This window comes from Schistocerca serialis, unplaced genomic scaffold, assembly GCF_023864345.2.
Source record: "Schistocerca serialis cubense isolate TAMUIC-IGC-003099 unplaced genomic scaffold, iqSchSeri2.2 HiC_scaffold_849, whole genome shotgun sequence".
NCBI lineage: Eukaryota > Metazoa > Arthropoda > Insecta > Orthoptera > Acrididae > Schistocerca > Schistocerca serialis.
In genome coordinates, this window is record NW_026048462.1 from 10849542 (window position 1) to 10854150 (window position 4609).

The following is a 4609-nucleotide window of genomic DNA, read 5'->3' on the forward strand; positions in this document are numbered from 1 at the left end:
TGTACGCACTCCAAGACTGGAAGAACGCATCTTGAACATAGTGGCTGATAGACCCGAGTCAAGCACAAGAACTGTTGCGCGTGACGTACATGTGAGTCATCAGACTGTATGCAGAGTGTTAAATGAAAATCGCTTACACCCCTTCCATTTTCAAAAAGTACAAGCATTGAATCCGGCAGATTATCCTCTTCGCGTGAACTTCTGCCAGTGGTTGTTGCAGCAATGTGCGTTGCAGCCGGATTTCGTAGGTCATGTGCTATTTACAGATGAAGCGACATTTTCACGCGAGGGTGTCTTTAATGCGCACAATTCCCATGTGTGGGCAACAGATAATCCACATGCAACGCGTCCACATGCGTATCAACAACGTTTCGGTATTAATGTGTGGGCTGGTATTGTGAACGACTTTTTGATTGGGCCATACTTACTACCCACGCGACTCTGTGGCGAAAGCTATCTTATTTTTCTGCAAGAAGTGTTACCAGAACTGCTGCAAGATGTTCCGCTCGCCATTCGTAACCGCATGTGGTTTCAGCACGATGGAGCGCCAGCACACTTCAGCACTGCTGTACGGAATTACCTGAATGCCACGTTTGGTGCTAGATGGATTGGGCGTGGTGGACCAGTCCCTTGGCCACCCCGATCTCCTGATTTCTCTTGCCTCGATTACTTTTTATGGGGACATCTTAAGAGTCTTGTTTATGAGACTCCAGTTGACTCAGATGAGGATCTCGTTGCTCGCATATCTGTAGCTGCTGCAGGTGTGCTTGAAATACCAGGCATCTTTGAACGTGTACGCCAATCGCTGCACCGACGCTGTCAAGCATGTATCGCTCATGGTGGACGCAATTTTGAACACTTACTGTAAACATGACACTTGTCAACAACGATTTCAATAAAATCTTTCGTTTTCCTTTCGGCCGTTATTTCCCCTGTTTACGCCTCACCGCGTCACCTGGGACTATACATTCCTATACAATATATCCTTGTTACAATGTCCTGCACCTACCATTAAAGTTTGTACCATGAATTCGGGACCACCCTGTATAGCAGACGCCACTTAGCGTTGCGTCGTTTGAGTGCAACAGATTTATGATGAGTACGAAGTGGTACAAGCATTCCTACCTCGAATTTTTGTTTTCTTTTTATTATGTTTCTGTGATGTTTGTTTCGTATCTGTGCGTGATGTGTCAGCGTAGTCAATACTTCTTTTATTTTCTGTTCAGGTGTGATTTCCTTGTCTGACAACTTAGGTAATGGTTCTATCCACTGATCGTTCTGTTTGCAATTGAACATGATCTCGTTAGGTGTGTAATTTGTATCGTAAATATTTAAGTTATTGTGTACGTCTTCGAAAAGACTTAGGTAGGACACCCGATTAGTATGTTTTGATGAAATATAGGTCCTCATGAATCGATTTAATTCTCGGAAAAGTCTCTCAGTCGCGTTACATTGTGGACTAAACCTCGAAATAAATATACTTTTAATGTTATTGTCCTTCAAGAAATTTCTCCATTTGTACCCAGAGTAGTATGCTGCATTATCTGACAGAATTGCTTTAGGTTTTCCCACGTGCGTCAGGTAATCACTTGAGAATCTTCGTATTATAGCATTTGCAGTGGCGGATTTTAAAGCATAAAGTTTTACGTGTTTAGAAAATATATCGTAAAAAGCTAAGATATATTTGACGCCTCCAGAGCTTGCTGGATGCGGTCCACTAATGTCAGTACACAGAATTTCCAGGGGTCTACCAGGTAAAATAGAATGTAAATCTGTTTTTGTGGATAAATTCTGAGGTTTTGATTTTTGACATATGACACATGTTTTTAGTTCCCTGTAAATTTTTCTTCTCATATTGCTAAAATAACAGTATGTACTGAGCTTTGCCAAACACTTTTTCGTCCCATAATGACCCCAAACTAAGTGTGTGTGCCAAATTAGATTACGTTCAGACTCTTTGGGAATGCATACACACCAGTTAGTAGCATTTGGATGTCGGCGGTAAAATAACACATCATTGTGTAACTTGTAATACTGAGTCAAAGGATGGTTGTGTTTTTCTACCAGTAATGTTATTATCTTATACCAGTGAGGATCAGATTTTTGTAATTCAGCCATGTTTCTGCACATATAAATATAATATTGGTGATACTGCTTGTCTTGCATTAAGAGAATCCTGTAGTCATTTATATTTTCTAAGTCACTGTTGGTATCATTCATACCTTGTGGAAGTCTAGACAAAGTGTCTGCAATGGTGTTGTCCTTACCTCTTATGTACTTAATTTCAAAAGAGTAGTTCTGAAGTGTAACTGCCCATCGTGATAGTCTAGGATGTACAAGTTTACAAGTTAACAAAAATGTCAGGGCCTGGTGATCGGTGTAAATTACCGTATGTTTTCCAAATAAATAATAATTGAATTTCTTGAATGCCCATACTATGGAAAGTGTTTCTAACTCAGTAGTGGAGTATGTACGCTCACATTCAGTTAGAGTGCGACTCGCAAACCCAATAATTCTTATCTGTTCCTCCTCTTTATTCTTTACAACTTGAAATAAGCAACAGCCCAAGCCAGTACGTGAAGCGTCACAAGTCATACAAAAATCTAAATTGAAATCTGGATGGCTCAAAATGTTAGCATTCACTAAAGCATGTTTAATTGTATTAAAGTCATTCTGGCACTGTTCCGACCAGATCCAAACTTGATTCCTTCTGAGTAGATTTAGCAGATGTTTACTGTTCAAAAGTGGTTGTGGCAAAAAACGTCTGAAAAATGAACATAGCCCAAGGAATGATTTTAACTGCTTTTTAGTTCGAGGGCTAGGAAAGTTTCTGATAGCATCTAATTTACTGGGATCCGGACGTATGCCCTGTGAATTAATGATATGTCCTAAATACTTTATCTCACTGCAACCAAATTTTGATTTTCTTAGGTTGGCTGTGACTCCAGCTTGTGCAAATTTTTCTAAAATTCTTTGAAGTGTGTCAACGTGTTCATTCCAGGATTGTGTAGCTATCAGTATATCATCTACATAGTGTGTGACTGTCTCAACTAAATCGTCGCCAAGCACGGTATCCAGGGCTGTAATGAATACCCCAGAGCTGACATTCAGTCCGAAGGGTAGAACACAAAACTGATAGGTTCGCCCCCCGAACATAAATGCAGTATATTTGCGAGAATCAGGAGTGATACCCACCTGCCAAAACGAATTAGCGAGATCTATTGTGGAAAAATATTTTGCATCTAGAAATTTCTGTAATTGCTCTTCTAAATTTTCAGGTTTTGTGTGAACCGGTAAAATTATTTCATTAATAGCTCGTGCGTCTAACACTAACCTAATGCCTCCATTTGATTTTTTGACAACAAGTAGAGGACTACAATAAGGTGAGGTGGATGGTTCAATGACCTTCCAGTCTAACATTTGTTTTAATTCTTGCCACACAGCAGGTCGTTGAGATAACGGTACGTTATATGTCTTATGGTAGAAGATCTTGTGAGGCTTAACTTCAATCTTGTACACATACGTGTTGATAACACCTAATCGTTTGGTAAAAACTTGTAAATATTTGGATAACACTTCCTGTAGTTTTATACGTTCATGTACACTGAGAGCTGTAGCTTCACTTATCTTATGATCAAGCAATGTTTTCAAGTCCATTAGCTCTCTGTCAGATGAGTGTGTTTGCATGTCTTGAATGTCTTTGTCAAGTACTAACTGTACCTTGTACCCTGTACAGTGTTTGTCATGCTTTAGAGTTCTCCTGTCCAAATCAATAATAATTACACTGCCTTTATCATTTAAAATACATTTACCTTTGGAGAAGTCTATAATGCAGTCCTTCTCGCTCATAATATCTATTCCTAATATGCAATTTGTCACAAGGTTTTGTACAACCAGGAATGGCCATTGTACGGTTCCATTACCTATTTTAACGTTTACAAAAACTTGCTTCGTAACCCTACATGACTTATTACCTAGTGCAGTAGTTATTTTACAGTTTTGGGCAGGAAACTCAGGCACAGGTTCCAATTCACACATCTTTTTATAAAAATTAAAAGATAAAACGCTCACAGCTGCACCTGTATCTAGGATAATAGTAGTTGGAATCCCACCTACTACACCAGTAGTGGATGCTAAAACAATTTCATTTGTGTTTAAACGACATTGTGTACTGCCTTGTAAAAGTTCATCTGATATATTGTTATTGTGGTTGTATCTTATAAATAAAACAGGTAGTTTTTGTTTAGAATTACTCGGCATATCATTATTCTGTTGTTCAAGTGTGGTGTCAAATAACTGATTAACATTGAAGCCGCCCCCCAAGGATTCTTCAGCCACGACCTGGGGCAAAGTAGTGACTGTTTCTAGTTTGTTGGATTATCATTTGTACTAGGTACTGACACAGATTGAGGTTGTGCATCAGGTGTCATTTCTATTATATTCACATTCGGATATTGCCTATTATGATCTCCAAACTTTTGCGGTTGTTGTTGCTGTTGCGCATTATACACTCCTGGAAATTGAAATAAGAACACCGTGAATTCATTGTCCCAGGAAGGGGAAACTTTATTGACACATTCCTGGGGTCAGACACATCACATGATAACAC